The sequence below is a fragment of the Etheostoma spectabile genome, chromosome 10 (genome assembly GCF_008692095.1).
Source record: "Etheostoma spectabile isolate EspeVRDwgs_2016 chromosome 10, UIUC_Espe_1.0, whole genome shotgun sequence".
Lineage (NCBI taxonomy): Eukaryota > Metazoa > Chordata > Actinopteri > Perciformes > Percidae > Etheostoma > Etheostoma spectabile.
In genome coordinates this window covers 20,186,376-20,206,309 of record NC_045742.1, presented here as the reverse complement: position 1 = coordinate 20,206,309, position 19,934 = coordinate 20,186,376, and the positions used below count along the sequence as shown (strand labels likewise).

General features: G+C 40.9%; 1 protein-coding gene and 1 long non-coding RNA gene across 3 annotated transcripts in view; both read right to left on the bottom strand.

Annotated features, from left to right (window-relative positions):
- Positions 1-19,934, bottom strand: part of si:ch211-153b23.5 (glutamine amidotransferase-like class 1 domain-containing protein 3A, mitochondrial) — a 108,074-nt gene that overhangs the window by 53,236 nt on the left and 34,904 nt on the right. The window lies entirely within an intron of this gene.
- Positions 18,088-19,776, bottom strand: LOC116697027 (uncharacterized). The gene is made up of 3 exons (XR_004333895.1): positions 19,747-19,776; positions 18,534-18,628; positions 18,088-18,441 (listed from the first exon to the last, which is right to left on the bottom strand). It is a non-coding gene; the product is annotated as an uncharacterized LOC116697027 (long non-coding RNA).

Here is a 19,934-nt window from a genome sequence, read left to right as displayed (position 1 = left end):
GCAGAATTCATTGAGGTAATACAAATTTGTGATTAAAACCAACTACATGTTTTTTTTTTAAAATAATGATACCTAATAAAACCCTTGTAATGATAGTGATTTTAGATGCCTATATTTCTTTATAGATTATTGACAGGCTGTTTGATACAATGAATGGACGCAATCCTCTGGCCAAAGGATTCAAGCTCCCTTGGGTGCTTTGAATTGGAGGGAGGAAACATTTTTGTCAATAGCCAGGAGTACTTGCTCCCTTTGTGCGACAAAAGATGGAACCTCCCTTTCCCAATCTAAGAGTTTTTATCAAAATAGTGTTTGTTAAGTTCTGACATGAGTTCAATAACACTTTGTTCCCTTATGCCCGTTCCTAATGCTCTGTTGTTCTGTTATGCATCGCTTCCTAAGATGCTCCGTTGTTCTGTTATGCATCGCGTTCCTAAGATGCTTCTAACTGCTTCAGTCTGTTTTAAAGTGTGAGTTTTTGTTTTCAGTGTGTTTTTCAGGTCAAAGTGCTTAAATGGTATGTATTACAACACTCAACTTTATGCAGGTGTCAGAAGATGGTATGATTTTACATGATATCTTTTTTAATTTTGTCAATATGCGTTTACTTCTGTTGGGAAATTTTTATGTATTCAGTGTGTTTCAGTCCTAGAGTTTCTAAATGGTATGTAAATTTCCACAGCATCATGTAGGTGTCAATGGTAGGTATTGCATGTGTTGTTCTCCCCATTGTGGTATTTTTTCCTGTAGACATAGTTCCATTTCTACAAGTATACTGTATATTAACAGAAACGATCTCATTCCAAAAAACTGGTGCAAACAAATTATCTTTCCCCCCCTGATACTGTTTTACCTTTTGCTTCACATTACGGGAGGGTGCTTTTGAATAAACAAAACCCATTTTTGTTTTTTTCTTGGGGTGTCTTTTTTTTGCCATATAAAGAAAAAATACACCTTTTTTTTTTTCTTTTTTGCGATCTTGTCATCTTTGGATTTGTTCAATATCGCACTTTTATGGTGATGTTCCCCTGAAACCTGTTTTCCAAGTTCAGCGGGGGATTTGGCTAACCTAATTAAAAAAATTATTGGACCCCATTTAATTACTAATAAAAAAAAAAAAAAAAAAATTTTAAAAAACAAAAAAATCTTAAAAAAAAAAGGGGGTTTTTTTCCCCAAAAAAATTTGAAAACAAATAAACCCCCCAAAAATATCTTCCGCTGTCTGATTGTTCGTTGGTGTCTCCCCGGTGAGACGGGAAATGGGCAGCCCAAGAAAACACGGGTCCCTGTCCGCTGGGGATGTCCCCCTGAAACGCTGAAGCTCCATCCTTTCCCAACATTTCGGCACTTGTGTGTGACCCCATTTTCTTCCCACTCGTTTTGGGGTCTGGGGGAAAATGCTCTGGTTAATAGCATGTTTGTAGTCTGTCCGAAACTGTCCTTGATTTGGCCGTCGAGCTTGCAGAGATCGTACCATCTTCTTTGAAACCACCCCCCTTTTAGCCCGAAAAACATGGTGGCCTAAGGATTTTCCTTCACAGGGAATGAAGTTTTTTTTCTTCTTTTTTTTTTAAGTCTTTGTATATAGGGTTTCTTTTTTTACTGTTCAAAAGTTTTTTATATGTGTAAAGGGGCAAAAATCAATGTTTTTTATTTTTAATAAAGGCGAGAGTCAAAAGTGTCCACCGAGCTTTTGAAATCACCCTAAGGTTTCAAAATCAAAACATCGACGGGAAATTGGAACGGGGCTTTTTTTCCCTTTTCTTTAAACCTGGGAACCGTTTGGATCGACAACCTCATTCTGACTTTTTCATTGGGTTTTGTTGTGTTTTTAAATAAGGGGCCCACATTACCAAAATCCCTCCTTGAACTCAGAAGGACACGGAAAAGCTCTGCAAAACTCCCTTTCAGGGGGGTTTGCAGCGGTTTACGGTTACTGTAAATTTTTTTTTTGTTTTTGTTTCATGAACTCTGGCTTGGATTTCATTTTATCTTATCGCTTTTATCGGGTTTTTGTAAACATTTGTATCTGTGTTTTAAAATTGCGGGGTAACTTAATTTTGACTTTTTTAAGGGGTTTCAACCAATAAGGCTTTAAAAAAAAACGCCTTTTCATTCATCCTCACTTTAAACAATCGTTCGCGGCTTTGTTAGGGTGCAAGATAATTTAAACCCAAAATGTTATAAGCAATTGGGTTTCTAATGAGTGCCCATTTTGGTGTCCAAAAGCCATAAATTTTTTCGTCCTTTAAAAAACCTTTGTTTAAAAAACTTTTTATTTTTTGGATCATTTTTAATTTTACAATGTTTAAAAAATGGGTTTTATATGATTTCAATATTCCTACTACCTCTGTCCTGCTTTTTTTAAACCTTAGTTTTTCATAATTGATTCAACGGAAATGTCACCATTTTTATCCCTTTTCGGTGATTATGTTCCCAGTTTTGATCTGGACGTCTGGTGACTTTATATCATATCAGAATATTCTATTACTGTTAAGCACACTATGAATATTAAAATATGCCTAACCATGTGTCATGTATCATAGCTACATGTAGTAAGTAGTAAGTAAGTAAAGTTTATTTATAAAGCGCTTTTCTCAGATAAAAATCACAAAGTGCTGTACAAAGGAGTAAGTAAAAAACAAGCAGTATAAAATGTATATAAATATATATAAAATTAAAATGACACTAGCAAAAACCCATCAACCAAAAGCCTTCTTAAACAGACATGTCTTCAGATCATTTTTAAAAGAGACGACAGTGTCTGCAAGACGCAAGGACAGGGCAGGGCGTTCCACAGTCTGGGAGCAACAGACTGAAACGACATGTCCCCTCGGGTCTTATTACTGGGTCTTAGGGACTTCAAGTAGGTTCTGGCCAGAAGACCGAAGAGTGCGGTCAGGGGAATACGGCTTCAAAAGATCCAGGATGTAATATGGGGCCTGACCATTTAAGGCTCTGAAAGTCATCACTAAAATCTTAAAATCAATCCTGAATTTTACAGGGAGCCAGTGGAGGTCCAACAAGACAGGGGTAATATGAGTCCTTCGAGGGGCACCTGTTAGAAGTCTGGCAGCAGAATTTTGAACAATTTGCAATTTGTTTAAAGCAGACTTATTCAAACAGGTAAAAACAGCGTTGCGGTAGTCGAGTCTTGTTGATATGAAAGCATGAATTATCAGTTCCAGATCGTTCTTTGACAACATTTTGCAAATTTTAGAGATGTTCCTAAGGTGAAAAAAGCAATTTCGAACAAGCTGTTTTGAGTGTGTCTCCAGGGACATGGCCTGGTCAAACACAACCCCCAGGTTTCTGAGGCTGGATTTGACAGAAGGGCCCAGGGAGCCAAGCTGCTGTTTGATAAGCGGGATCTTATGGTTTGGGGCAAAAATCAGCGTTTCAGTCTTGTTTGAATTTATCTGTAAATAGTTAGTGGCTAGCCAGTCTTTGATGGAGGACACACACTCTAGAAACAGAGGCAAACAGTGAAATTCAGCATCATTAGGACCTTTGCAGCAAAAAAAAACATGAAAATCAGTTCGGTATTCAGTGAGATTGATTAATTAAATGCGCTGACAGCTCATTGCACCTGCCAACCACGTTACACTAAGTGGAGCGGGTGACCGGTCCAAGATGGCGGCCCCACGGCTTGTCGGCGCCAATAGGCAGTAGCGGTCGATGCGGTGTCTACTCTTTATATGTCTTTGCAGATACAGATACAGATAAGGCTGTACTCGCTCATCCCTACCAGTGACCCAAAGTTAAATTAATGTTGAGGGACCAACTAAGACCACTGAAATTCTAAAGAATAAGAACCACTATTTCCATAAATTCTGATCCTTTAATCTTTGTGCCAAGGCTCAGTAATGTTTGGCCCTCATCCTCTGTGCCCCACTTACTGTATTTACGGTTTTGAGAAAATAAAGATTTGTTCATTTTATGAAACATTGAATGAATTATTTACAGTTAAATTTAGAGATGCACAGAGGTTAGAGAACCACAATAGTGGCCCAACGTTGCAGTATCGTATTTATAGTATAGTATAGATGTGTTTCATCAGATTTCTGCTCATGTTTACAACTTTGTGCACAACTCCTCCCATCTCTGTTGTCCGAGATTTGGAGAGTTGTAAATTAGTCTGCTGTGCATGGCATTGCTCCGCTGATGGTGGATCTCATTCAGACCGTCTGACAGACACAGAGGCCCATTTGGGTTTCTAGTCTCTGACAAGGTTTAGAGGTGGCTGTACGCTGCTCAGTATCGGAGGTCTACGCACAGATGCAACGCGTCACTGCCCACAGCGGGTCCACTAAAATGAACTGAAGTTGCTACGCTACAAGTCGCGCTGCTCACCTCTATTGTTACAGAGAGAGTAGTCACGGAGCAACAGACAGGAAATGCACCTGGGATGGCTCGTGATAAAAAATGTTCTCAGTTTGCGACAACTCGAAACTTCCTCAGACAGGGAGCGCTCTTGAAACCCCTCACAGTTTCTGGAAGCAAAACTAGTCGATCACGAGTGGCTCAACAGGTATATCTATAGATAAACTCATCTTTCAGAAATTTGACACTTCAGCGTGAGAAATCGGGGGTGTGGCGTGTGCGTGTGAAACGAGTCAAATGCGTGTGTCTAACGGCCAATGAGTGGGAGTTGGCAGCCCTGTAAAACATATACTGGGTTATTTACATAAACTATTGTCAGTGCGGGGATCATTGAGCTCTTTTCCAGTTTATGGCAAAACCCAGTGTCTGTAGGTTCCATACAGTTTCCAAGATGCGTAGCACAGTCTCCTCTTGGGAAGGAGCCAAAACGAGCATATTGACTAGATAAAAAAGAAAAGAGAAACACTAACCCTGTTTTTTGTCAATGTTTGTTGCATTGAAGTTGCGGGAGACCGTTAAGTGTTATTCTGACATATTTTTTTCTTCTTTTGAGCTGCTGTAGCACAGGAACTTTCCCAGTGTGGGATTAATAAAGTCTATCTTATTTTATCTTAGACCCATTTAGTTTGCACAGTACTGTACTCAAGATTGTAGATAATTAGGGCCCAAGCGCCAAAGCAGCAAAGCCCTATTGAAACTGAAGGAATTAATATTAGGCTCTAGCGCCGAAGCGGCGAAGGCTCTTTTTAAACTAAAGGAATTATTATTATTAGGGCCCGAGCGTCGACAGCGGCTGAGGCCCTATTAAAACTGAAGGAATTATTATTTTTTCTTTTACAATCCAATGAATTCCCTTTTTGAGGGACTTATCATATTCAAAAACTTTCCAAATTTGGCGTTACGTCTGGTGAAAATTTACATATTTTAACACACAAAAGTGGCTTGCTAGCGTTCCCTACAACATTGAGAAAATTGAGCCCCTGCCCTACGTTTAACGTTGAGTCACAAAACTTGGTAAACAAATGCAGCATTGTAGGACAGACATAAAACTCCATTGTAGCCCTTCCCTAAACCCAACAGGAAGTCCGCCATTTTGTATTGAATGTTCGAAATTAGTGCGAACTCCTCCTAGAGCTTTCATCCGATCATCTTCAAACTTGTGTGTGTCATCTTAACATGTTAACGATGAAAAGGTATTAAAGAAAAATCTTTTGTCATAGTGTGTTGCCGTGGCGGGGTGGCCATTTTGTGCGATTCGCCCCCTCCTAGTGGCAACAGGAAGTAGGCCTAAACGACAAGGTGCTATACTTTAACAAACTCCTCCTAGAGATTTAATCAGATCAACTTCAAATTCAATGGTAATCATCCTACTACGTTAACAATGAAAAGTTATTAAAAGAAAAACTTTTCGTCAAACGGTTTCGGCGTGGCATGGCGGCTGTTTTGAGTGTTTAGCGATGAAGGAGAAAGTGGCTGTAACTACAGTGTACGTTGTCATATCTGCTTTAAATTTCCCACAATCACCAAGAGTCCAGGCCTGAGGACATCTACAGGCCAATATGGACTTTTGAAGATAACGCCACCAACTGGCAACAGGAAATCAGCCTTATATGACAAACATCATCCAATTTACATGAAACTTAGAATGTGTGGTCTACATGGGATACTGAGCCGGCCCCTATACTTTGGTCACGCCCACTCACTCAGGCCACAGAGAGTTCCTTCTTCACTGGTGATGGTGTGGCCCACCTCCTATGCTTGAGCCACGCATTTGAACCGTTTAAGGTACAGTCTTATGTGAGGTATCAAGGAACTCAGCAGAGAGTTCCTTTTTCAATGGCGATGTTTGACCCGCCCCCCTATGATGCGGCTACGCCCCCCTTTCACAACTGGTGACCTATTTAAGGAATAGACTTGTGTGAGGTGACATTGAACTCAGCAGAGTGTTCCTTTTACATTGGTGATGTTTGTCCTGCCCCCTTATGATGCAACCACACCCACTTTTATAGATAATGAACCGTATGACGTATAGTGCTGTGTGAGGTATCGTTGAACTCAGCAGGGAGTTCCTTTTTCATTGGTGATGTTTGACCCTTCCGCCCTTCGATTCGGCCACGCCCCCTTTCACAGATAATGAACTGTATGACGTAGAGCAGGGGTGCCCCTTACGTCGATACCGATCTACCGGTCGATCGCAATGGCAGTGGGGATGAATTGCATGGCATTAAAAAAATAAATAAAGATGTCAGCCTATCATCCATCCTCACTATGCCAATATACTATATGTCACTTGATTGACATACAGGACAACCAGTCTAACGTCTGAATTTTTGTCAACCAGTCATCCATCCTTACTATGGCATTTGTCACTTGATTGACATACAGACAACCTGTCTAACGTCTGATTTTTTGCACCATCATCCACTACTAGTGACATTTGCACTGATTGCATCACAGACAACCTGCAATGTCTGTATTTTTTTCGACACATGGGTCAGCACGCATGTGCATGCACAGCAGCAAAATTCCAGCAAATAAGTTGCCACGTTAGCCTAGCTAGTTTTTCTAATAAACTCCAACTCAAAAAGGTATAAAAGAATGTGGGGGCAGCTTGACCAAGTAAAACGCCAAAACTTACCACTTCCGTACAGGAATGGGAGGAGACTTTTCTTTTCACAATGTCCTATTCACAGTGCATTTGCCCCAACTGCAATCTACCATTGCTATTCAGAAGAAGTGAAATGTTGGAGCGGCATTTTTGGACTTTTCATAAAGCTACACCTGAATTCGTCTCAAAAAGTTGACTGAGAAGAAGAAGGTGAAAGAACTAATGCCCATGTCTGGACCGAGTCCTTTTTTCACAGCTTACCACGAATAAAGACTGCCACCGAAGCTCGTCCTGGTGAGTCACTCATTGTTAAACAATAATCTTCCAGACGGAGATGATTAAGAGGCATTTGGTGAAGCGGCTGATTCGTTGTTTCAGACTTTAAAACCACCTGACATAGTATCTTCAATCAAATCTCTTCAGCTGTCAAAAGTACAGTTACCACGGCGCTGTGAAGCAATGGCCAAACGAGTAACTTAGGAGGATTCGCAGACTGGAGTGTTTCTCACTGCAATTAGACGAGTCTACAGACGTGAGTGACACAGCCCAGTTGTGCAATTTTATTCGTATGGTGTTTACCGATATGACTGCAAAAGAGGAGCTGTTAACAGTACTGCCTATAAAAGAACACACGCGGTGAGAGGACATTTTTCAGTCTTTCAAAAACTTTATTGAGAAAACTCAGCTTCCAGTGTGCAAATTGGTGTCCATTACCACAGACGGTGCGCCCGCGATGGTTGGCCACTTGAATGGATTTATTGCCAAATGCAGGGAGAATGATGCCTTCCCCAAGTTCCTCAATAACCACTGCATAATACACCAACAAGCGTTATGCACAAAAATGCTCAACATGAAAGCATAATGGATGTGGCGACGAAAATTGCCTGTGCTGTTCGCGCCAGATCTCTTCAAAGACAGCTGTTCCGTGTGCATCTGGAGAAGGCGGACTGTGACCACACTGAATGTTGCTACACACTGACGTAAGATGGCTTAGTCAAGGGAAATTCTTGCAAAGATTTCGAGAGCTCTGTCCAGAGATTATAGAGTTTTTCCTTGTATCTAAACATGCAGAATACAACCAGCTAATTAACTGACTTAGCATTTTTAATCTGACCAACATGTTGAATGACCTTAATGTTGAACTGCAAGGAAAAGACAAAACAGTGGTCAATATGATCAGCTCAGCCAATGCGTTCAATGAGATCCTGACACTGCAAGCTGACATTGAGCTCAAGTTAGGCTGGCTATCAGCAGCTACTGTCCGTACTATGCATCCCTGGCTGATTCCATTCAGGGCAAGTCGTCAGAGTGAGGTGATCGACAAAAAAATTTACAGTTACATTGTGCATATGGGTTAATGCAGTTATGCAAGGTACACCAACTTATATTATACATATCATTTTCAATATATTTATAAATAAATATATGTTTTTGCATTTTTATAGTAGGTAGATCATTTTGACTTGGTCATTTTAAAAGTAGCTCGCAAGCTGAAAAAGTGTGTTCACCCCTGACGTAGTCTTGTTTGAGGTATCGTTGAACTCAGCCGAGAGTTCCTTTTTCATTGGTGATGTTTGACCCGCCCCCCTTTGATGCGACCACGCCCCCTTTCACAGATCATTAACTGTATGACTATAGTCTCGTGTAAGGTGTCATTGAACTTAGCAGGGAGTTCCCTTTTCATTGGCGACGATTTTCACTGTCTGAGTGACGCTCAAATGCACGGTCGCAAGGAGCGGTGACGCGCGCAAGTTAGCGAGGGCCCCTTCATCACTGCTTGCAGTTTTAATTTGAATATGTAATGCAGTAACTATTTTAAACACTTGCTGTCAGTATTACATATTGCACCTTTAAACTAGAGCAAAGACATTTTTTTTAAGAAACTTTTAAAATTCCTTTTGATCTGGATTTGCCTATCTTTAACTCTCAACTTCAAATTCCATCAAACTGAAACTGAAAAAGGATCTTGGATAGATATTGTGTTAGTGTCTATCTATATTCTTATCTGCAGAAGTGAGGGCCACACTTAACAATTACCTGGATTTATTTACTCAAAGGGAATGTCAGGGTCAATACTGCTACTATTGGTTAGTTCATTGTTAAATCCTCTTAAGTCTCTGCTTGGTCATGGAAAGATCCATTGAGGTGTCGTCAGAGACTCAGACTCTTGACAAAGAATAAAATCCAAATGTCTTTAATAACGGTTCTTGTCAGGCAAACAAAAGACCAAAACCATATCAAAAAACAAGGTAGAGTCCAAGAGGAAAAAACACAGAAGATTGCAAAGGAGAGTGGTGCCAGAGGCAGTCTGGTTTTTATTATTCTGTCAACAAAAGCCAAGAATACAAGAACATTATATATATATATGTACATACATATATATATATATATATATACATATATATACTGTATTTGGTTTAATATATTTGATTCCATATCAATTGTCCAATGGCATGAAATTTTACTTCATGAGGTTTTTTAACATTAATATGTATTCCCCAGCCTGCCTATGGTTCCCCAGTGGCTAGAAATGGCGACAGTAAACTGAGCCATGGGTCTCCTGCTCTGCCTTTGAGAAAATGAAAGCTCAGATGGGCCCATCTTGAATCTTTTTCCTTAAGAGGTCATAAGGACTAGGGATGATCCGAGTATCCGGCTGAAACGAGTATCTGGTACGGATAAAGCACTTTTGCCGAGTACAAGTATATCCGAGTAATATGAGTCAATATCTGTGCTCGATTGAATACAACTCCTCAACTGGCCACGCAGCGTTCTGTGATAATCACAGCGCGCCTTACGTACACAGTTAATTCTCCGGGAAGCGTGGTTTCATTCGTCCTGCTTGGTTTAACATGGGCTCCCGTTGCGGTCGTCCTTCGACTCGGAGAATTGTTATTATTTTTTTTTTGTAACTGTCAGAGCTGCCCCCGCCGCCCCGCTCCCCGCCCCCCCCTCTCTCTCTGTGTCTCTCTCTTACTCTCACACACACACACACACACACACACACACATACCTGGTGTGAAATAAAAAAAATAAAAAGAACCCCCCAAAAAAATCACACTGATCATAAAAAAATTAAAAGTTAAAAAAAGAAAGTTATATTGAGTATGAAAACTCTTGTTCATTACCTTTTACTTCATAATTGCAACCGCATGTGTTGTATTCATTGTTGCAATCGGATCCGGATACAGATAATTCATGTGGTAAACAGACACAGATACAGATACAGATAATGCTGTACTCGCTCATCCCTAATAAGGAGCAAGGTTACCTCCCCATTCTTTGCTTTGCCCGCCGAGAGAATTTGTCTTGCCCATGAGAAAGAGAGAGACAGCATGGCTTTCAAATGAGCAAAGTTGCAGTTGGTCAAGGCCACATCCCCCAGATACATTATTAGGGGACCACTAAGGCCTTTATAAAAGAATTATGGGACCTTTAACAGTTCAACAAATGTTTCATGTGTGTTCCTGGTGATAACTTACTAAGTGAGAGCATTGTTTCTTTGTTTGATAATGATTCTATAGTTATTCTTTAACCAGGGAAATCCCAAGGATATCATGTGTCAGGTACATCATTGACAATAATGACACATGATATATTTTTCATTTAATAGTTTATTTGAACAAAAAAACAAAAAAAAAAAAAACAACAGCATTAAAGTAAAGATGTATATACATGCATTCCTGCATAAATATATAATTAAAATGACAGATGAATAAGGTCATGTACTTCTTAGCACAGTCTTCCAAAATTGAAAGTCATTTCAAACAAACAATGTTGTTGTTTTTTTTCCATGTTCAAAAGGAGTAGAAAAAGTTGATAAACAACTTATCAGGTCCAACCCCCTTTCTCTACTTTTATCCTTTAGTAAATCTTATGCTTCAATTATTTACACATTATTATTTACACATCATAGACACAGATGCATACATACACAAACACATTAACACTTTTTAAAAGTTAAACACTTTTTAACTTTTTTCCTTCCCTTCTTATTCTTTTTATATCATCTGTCTACAGCAGATTAAATAACAAATCCATACTAGACTTAGTATGTAGACATATTAGTATGTAGGTATATTAGCCTATAGATATACTAGTATGTAGAAATACCAGCATATAGACATATCGGTATATAAATATATTAGTATATAGACATACCAGCATACAAATGCCAAGGAGCCAAACAGTCTTTCTACAATACCATCACTTTAAGTCCTTTTCGTGTCCCTTTAATATATTCCATTTTAAATAATCTCTTGAAATTGCTCATCGTTACAGATGATTTAATCTCTTCACTGCAGCTGTTCCATAAAGTAACTCCTTTAGTTGTGATGCAGTGATATTTAGCATTTGTTCTTGTAGGTTTTGTTTTATATACAAATGTTCCTCTTTAATGATGTTTGCTCTCTCATATTTGAAACATCCCTTGGACACTGTTCGATAGCTGATTGTTATTTATTTTGTACATCATTTGTGCAGTTTTAAAGTCAACAATATCTCTGAATTTTAGTGCTTTTAATTTAATAAACAGTGGATTAGTTGGTGCTCTATAAGTGGTTTTATTTACAATTCTTAAGGCTCTCTATTGAAAAATGAATATGGGTTCAGTGTTGGTTTTGTAAGTGTTTCCCCATACCTCCAAACAGTAAATAATGTATGGAAGTATGAAGGAACAATACTGCATATACAATGAGCGTTGATTTAATAAATAACGAGAGGACAGAAGGATGGACTCAAACGCACTGCTCACAGGGAAGGTATTTATTAGGAAAAAGTGAATGGAGTAGGGAGATGGATGCCGGGAGCAGGTGGGCGGCGAACCGGGGAAGATGAGCAGGACGTGGGAAGCTGTTACAGGAGGGACCGGGAGCAAGGGCTGAGGAGGAGGTGAGGACAGGGAGAGCAGAGACACGGGAAATGGAGCCGGGTGGTAACGAGAGGGAGAGGTGGATGCTGAGCGCTGCGATGGCGGGGATGCAGCAATGCGAGGAGCGGAGCAAGATGATGAGAAGACGCCGTGGGAGGAGGACTGGTGGGGGTCCGAAGCCAGCTGGCCGGAGATGAACTGAAAAAGGGAAACACAGGGAGAGTGAGTAACAACACAAATAAAGACACAAAGGCTAGCACTGGGATTGTCGAGACGTTCACCCATATAGCTGATCTGACGTTCAAGTGAAGTGTGGATGCAGAGCCTGGGTAGACAGACAGGTGTGGATGGCGGGAGCGAGTAAAGGCTGGCAGGTGTGTCTGATGATAGTGATTGGCGTTGACGGGTGTGTGAAGAGATTTCTCTCTTCACGTTTAAGATGGCTCAAGAGATGACACGAGACACCAAGCTACTTTGTACAAAGGGCAACCTGCTGGGCTGAACACCCAAGAGAGAGTCGCGCCGAGGCAGTTCCTTGTTCCTTTATTTATAGGTTGATACAAACAATAATAGTGTGTGAGTGTGTAATCATGTGGTTGGGTCTCCGTCCTTGGTTAGTGAGATACATGTTTCAATAAGAGAACGTGAGATACATGTTTCAACGAAAAGAACATCTTGTGAAATGCTTGCATAAGCTTTTATGAGATAAGAGTGTGACAATCACCCATTTATCGCTACACAGCCAAGCAGTTGAATATAGTACAACGAATATATCTTATAACAGGGTGGCAGGTGTGTGTGATCAGCTGGCTTCAGACGGGAGAGCAGAAAAACTATAACACAAGACAGACAGGGTAAAACAAGACGTGAAGTAGGGAAAAATAATAAAGAAGACAGACTCACGACCAGCCGGACCCCCACCATGACATTTTACCATTAATATAGTGTATATGTGGCTTCCAACATAATTCTTCGTCGATTATGACGCCCAGAAATGTAAGTTCTTTTACTCTTTTAATTTCAATATTGTTTATCATAAGTTTTTTATGTAAAGTTGTGTCACATTACCAAAAATTATAAATTAGGTTTAACTTAAGTTTAGTGTTAGTTTATTAGCATCAAACCAGCTCTTCATCTTTTTTAATTCATTTTCTGCTGTATCCAAGAGTTGTTCCAAATTTTCCCAAGAACAGATTAAATTAGTATCATCAGCAAATAAAATTGTTGTCTGTGTTTTTGACACCTCCCATACATTATTTATATACAAGTTACTATATATGCCCATATTTCAAGTTATTTTAAAGTGAGGAAGTTAATGTTTTGTCAAAACTATTTTGACAAAGAAAACTATTTCCATGACAGCATCAGCATTGAGTGTCATTGGTGTTGTCATGGTAACAAACAAACTATATAGGCCTACAGTATATAACAAGTTTTGCAACAATAAATACAACAATGTGCTTGCAATTATTAAGTAAAATGTAATGAACAAGAGTTTTCATACTCAATAATGTAACTTTATTTTTTTACTTTTAATTTTTCTATGATCAGTGTGATCATTTATTTATTTTTGGTTCTTTTTTATTTTCACACTTATTTTCACACTCACAGACACACACACTCAATTGTGAGTGTGTGTCTGTGAGTGAGTAAAAGATACAGAGAGAGAGAGAGAAACAAAGAGAGAGGGGGGGGGGGTTGGAATGTGTTTGTGTGTGTATCTTCATTTGTAATATTATTCATTTATACCGCAACTGCCTTTTATTTTTTATTATAAAACACAGCAAGAAAGTTTCAGACACTCAAAAAACTGGTTAGAGCAGCAGGCAGTTTAAAAAAAAACAAAAAAAACTCAGACGACAGAGATGCAACGCGAGTCCCATTCTACCAACACCATGTCTAAACAAACCCCGTTACCAGAAGTCTCCTGGTTACTAGGTACTAGTTCAAACCGAAGTATAAAACAAACCTGAAGCTGAAGAAACCCTAAATGTTAACGGGAAAGCCCCGCGGACCAGAAGGGTACAGCTGTTCACTTCTCCGCGCCCTGAGTGCGTGTGAGAACAGCCGGTCAGACAGCAACAGAAGGAATCTGTGTGTGTAGGGAGGGGCGCTGGGACTAGCCTATCACAGAATAGTGTAAGGGAGAGGCGCTGTGACTGGCACTGTGACTAGCCTATCACAGAACGGAGACACAGTCAGTGGAGATTTTCACTGAATCCGAGCACGGATATTCAGTGTTGCCATGTCCGCTTATTCTAAGCGACTTTAGGCTTGTTTTTTTGTAAAGTCGCTTACAAATATTGGTTGTCGCGGGTTGCGGTTTTTTTGGGCTTGTCACTAAAGTGTAGTTGCTTATTTGGGCTTGTACACAGCTTGTCCTTGCCGGCTCGCTCGATCCCGCCCACTTTCCCCATAAACACTATAGACAGCAGCGTTATGTCCCACCCACTTCCTGTTTCTAATTGGCTCTGACCCAGATGGAAACGAGTACCAACCAATCAGAGGCAGAGCAGGGCAGTCTGTTGTTTTCTGGTTAGGAAAATGCGCGAGTAGCGACTAATGGTGAGTGTACTGTAGGAGAGTTTTTGGAGGAATAAATGCCCGGGATAAAGTGGGAGAAATACGGGAAGAAATATAACAAAGACTGGGAGAAAGAGAAAGGAGGAAAAGAATGGATTCATCCCGTCGTGGGGAACAACTCAAAATCACTGAAAAAAAGGGATTTCAAATCCCATCAGTTTTCTAATGTTAAATAATGTTAAAAGGTGGTTTAACTTGTCCTGAAGCTCAGGGGGAGAAAATAAATAAACTCTAGCCTACCGTGTGTACAGTTTACCAATCTGTCCACATGGATTGTAAAACTGTGCACACAGTTTTATTTATTTTTCTCTTCCAGGATCTTAGGGGGGCTACGTAGAAAAAGTCGCTTATTTTGGGCTTGTTTTCACAGGCCTGGTTGCGTATTTGTCTCGCAAGATCTGGCAACACTGCGGATATTGACTCACATTACTCGGATGATACTTGTACTCGGCAAAAGTGCTTTATCCGTACCGGATACTCGTTTCAGCCGAGTATTTGGCTCATCCCTACTCGTTACCTCTTGTACTTAACCTCTGTGTTTCCTTTGTCCCGTACTGCATGACGTCTAGTTTGCATCTTACTTGCCAGTTTGCCTGCCTGCCGTCCTGTCTCTTCCCCAGCCTGTGTGTTCCCGTTGGTGTTCCAGCAGATTCCCCGGGAGTGCTCCCTGGTTTCCCTGTTTGGATGTTTGATCTTCCCACGTGCCTTTTGGTTATATTCTGTTGGACCTCCCCCGTTCTACTCCTGTGTTTGGACAATAATCCCTTTGTTGTGGTTCTACTACTCTGCGTTTGGGTCCTCTTTCTGTAAGGTGACCAGATTTCTCAGACAAAATCCGGGGACATTTTCTGCTCCGAAGCGTATTTACCTCCAAAACAAGTAATGTTTTTACTTTTGTAAAACTTAAAACAGGGACACTAGACCTAGAGCTGTTCTCATTAGGGGCTGAGCCCCCCCCCCAAGGTCTGATCCTAGACCCACCCCTGCTGCTACTTCATACTCCACTCCACTACACCTCAGAGGGGAATGTTTCAGGATAGAAAGTCCTAATATTTCAAGATAAAAAATCCTAATACTTCAAGATAAAAAGTCCTAATACTTCAAGATAAAAAGTCCTAATACTTCAAGATAAAAAGTCATAATATTTCAAGATAGAAAGTCCTAATATTTCAACATAGAAGTCTTAATATTTCAACATAGAAAGTCTCAATATTTCATAATGTTGTAATGTTTACTGAACTACATTTATCTGACAGCTTTTGCTTTATTGCTCAAGGCTTGTTTCTGCAGCTCATTGAGAATCAGATACAATAAAAACTATTGAGGACATATTTTCCTTTGACATTGATCCAGTATTAAACGAGATCGCTCCAGTCGGCAGAAACAAGCTACAATGTAAGTTAATAGGATAATTGTCCAGCTTGTATTTACGTTCATAAAAGTGCTCGTTTTGCTGCTAACAGACTCAGATTAATATTCTAAGTGTCTGACAACATTATGGAAAGGATTTCTAAGGAGGTCGACCTTTCTGTTAAAGATTAAGATCCTTTTTAAAACATAAAAGTCCGCAAAATTGCGTTCGCTAAACCCACCAGACTCCATGTAAATAATCAGTGATTTTAGCATCGTAAAATACGGCTTCTTAAACATCTCTGAGCACCGCTGGCTCTGCTGTCTGGAGCCTGCGTGTGTAGGGTGTGCGACCATCGGCTACGTTTTGTCAGTATTTTCTTTCTTTCATTCCAATTTCGAGTCTGTCAGTCACAGTGAAAACCGGGGACATTTCCGGGGACAGATCCAGCCGGGGACAAGTCGCTAAAATCGGGGACTGTCCCCGGAAACCGGGGACGTCTGGTCACCCTATCTTTCTGTCCCGTAAAACAACGATCTGGCCAAAATATGGACCCAGCGGAGTATCGGTTTCAGCCGCTCCTCCACCCGCTCAACCCGTTGGCGGACCTTATGTCCACCGCGTTTTGTCGCATGCACGAGGTGGACCCCACAGAGACTTGGCACCTCATGATGGTGCGGTGGGAACAGGTGGACGCGGAGTTCGGTCCCCTCCCGGAGCCTTCTGAGACCGATTCCCGGGGAGTCGTAACCGACCGGTCCTCCCCGGAAACCACTGCGGATTTCCAGACCCCGACTGCCGCCGCCGCGAAGCTCCAGCCACCGCCGCCTGCTGCCGCCGCGGAGCCTCAGCCAACGACGGCCACCGCCGCGGAGTCCCAGCCGGCAACGGCCGTCGCCGCGGAGCCCCAGCCGCTGACTGCTGCCGCTGACGAGGCGGACCCCCAGCCGCCGACGAGGCGGACCCCCAGCCGCCGACGAGGCGGACCCCCAGCCGCCGACTGTTGCCGCCACAGAGGCGGATCCCCAGCCGCCGACTGCTGAAATAACGAGTGGTTATTTCAGTCAAAGTTGCTCTTCTATCAGCTTGAATCAATCGGCCCATTCTCCTCTGACCTCTAGCATCAACAAGGCATTTTCACCCACAGGACTGCCACATACTGGATGTTTTTCACTTTTCACACCATTCTTTGTAAATCCTAGAAATGGTTGTGAGTGAAAATTCCAGTAACTGAACAGATTGTGAAATACTCAGACCGGCCCGTCTGGCACCAACAACCATGCCACGCTCAAAATTGCTTAAATCACCTTTCTTTCCCATTCTACAGATTTAGTTGGAGTTCAGGAGATTGTCTTGACCAGGACCACAACACTAAATGCATTGAAGCAACTGCCATGTGATTGGTTGATTAGATAATTGCATTAATGAGAAATTGAACAGGTGTTCCTAAAAATCCTTTAGGTGAGTGTATATAACACATAAAACATGCAACTTATACAAAACACATCAGATTAATAAATATCAAATTTGAAAAGCAACTGATGTGGTTTAGACCATTTCAGTGCTCTGTATCTGCAGACATAGTGGAAGTAATTTGAAGAATTGATTCAGAGGATGAAATGACATACGTTTCATGGCTGTGCCATTCATTTCTGATAGGCTGGGTGTGGGGAGACTGATTATCTTAGAGGAAATATGTGTGATTATAGTGAGTTTTTGCAAGTGGCTGTTAGCATTGTGTAAAAACAGGGTTAGCAGTATAGCAGGGTGGGTTGGATGATGCTTTAGGAGCAGTAGAAGGGGGGGAAACAGACAGGGCTTTCAAACCTGTCCTGGTTCAATTCCAGCCGGGGCCTTTGTTGCATCTGTTTTTCCCCTTTTTTCTCTCATTGTTTCATTCAATTCAATTTCAATTTTATTTATAGTATCAATGCATTACAAGGGTTATCTCGAGATACTTTACAGATAGAGTAGGTCTACAACACACTCCATAATTTACAAGGACCCAACAGTTCCTCCAGAGCAGACAGTGACGAGGAAAAACTTCCTTTTAGGCAGAAACCTCGGACAGACCCAGGCTCTTGGTTGCTTAAATCACTAGTAAATGTCATGTAACCTTTCAATTGTCAACTACTGAATATAGGCAGAGATGCTATAAAATGTTTTAAAAAATGAATCAATTGAAAATTATATTATTGGTGACATTGTCATTTTATTGTTATTTTGGGACACAAAACATACATGTTACATATCTGTCAAATTAATTGTTTGTAGTTTGAAATTCATCTCAACATACAGTAGAAACAGTTTTTGCTGAGAATGTTAAGTGTCCATCAAGGACATTGTGAGCTACAAATGTTTTTTTTTATTTTTTATTGTAACATTTGCCAAGACATCCACAGTTACACATAGTACACATAGGCTACACAACCAGCAATAATTTTCACGTATTTACATAATGTTTTATGTTGAATGGAAACGGGGGAGCTGAAGAATCTGATCTTGTAGGATATAAGTCATGATGAGGCTCTCTGAGGCAGAGAATTGAGGTACGAGACAATCACAACATAGTGCTTTTCACTCTGTCGAAGATCTGTCGGACTTTTACTGCAGGAACACATCCTTCCCTTACAATGGTGATAGTCCCTGTGGAAAGAGTGAGATGGGCTTGAGTTAGAAAGTCCCTGTGATAACAAAACAAAAAAGAGAGAATGTATTGGGAATATTCTGCGTTTCACCTTCATCAATCTTCAGGCAGTTAACCACGGTGGAAGCAACAACTTCATTTGAGTCTCCGTCACACAGTACCCCTTGAATCTTGTGTCCCAGTCGGCTGTAGCAAAAAGAGATGGTATGATAGGAGAGAGTGAGTGAATGGGAATTCATTAGCAATATTCAGTACTGTGATGACATGGTACTTAGTAGGGGTGGAACGGTACATGTAATTTTATTGAACTGAAACGTTACGGGCCTTGCAGTTCGGTGCATGAATTTACACAGAGAATACATGGTATAAAAATAAATAAACCTTGCGTGCAAATTAATTAATGTTATAAGGAACTACCATTAGATACGCGGTTTCTCTAGGGACACCTAATCTGTAGCCCTGCCTTAGCTCTGATTGGTACCTATGTAGCCGAGCTTCGCCTATGTATGCAGTTTTTGTCAATGGACGGTCCAATGAGTGAGTCAGAGATAGCAGTACTAAAGACAAGTATGGTGAGCGGTTGCAACCCACAAGAGTTAGAGGACCGGCCAGCTTCCTTAAGATCGAAAGTTTAGGAAAACTTTAATTTCCCGTCGTCCCAGTAGTACGGGTGGAGAGTGGGGTGAAAAGGCCCCGTGTCGGCTTGTTCAGCATTTTTGGGGTATTAAAAGGGAAATACATGCTAACGCATGACCGACGCCCTCACCCAAGTCCAATCTGACAAAAAAAAAAAAAATCCCAAATTTTCCTCACTACGTCTTTAAACCCCCTTTAGATAACACAAAAGGCCACCAAATCCTGAAGCACGGAATTTTCATGTCCTTTTTTGCTTTTTTACAATGCTGTTGGATACAGTCACAAATGGACTAGAACATTAGTGCAGCATTATGTTATAAGGAAAAATGTAAGAAATTTCCACATTTTCCCAGATTTTTTTTTTTTTTTTTAAATTCATTTGTGCCAGGGTAAATGCACAGGGTGGAAATTGCATACATTATTTGTTCCACACAAGGTATTACGGTAAAAAAAACACATTGTTTTGCCCGGGGATATGAATTGCATTTCCCTTTAATTGTATCAGGGGTGCAAATACCTCACCCAAGAAATTGTCCCTCTTCATTTTTTTTTTTGCTTTTCCCTCCATAATACCAAATCATCCAAACCGGGATGTCTGAACCATGTATTAACTGAACTGTTACTTCTGTCTACCATTCCACTCTGGGTTATTTCTTGAAGACACTTACTTGATGACCATGGGTGGTGGGTGCTGTCTGGCTCTCCGCGGGGATTGGCTGAGTGTAGCAGGGGTCCGGTGTTCACATAGGTGGCCCGTCACCGTGTGGTTAGGAACGCGGATCATGATGCTTCCTTGGTGCCAACACGGGCTACGCTGGTCCCACTCCTACACAGGGTAATTAAACTGACGTGAATA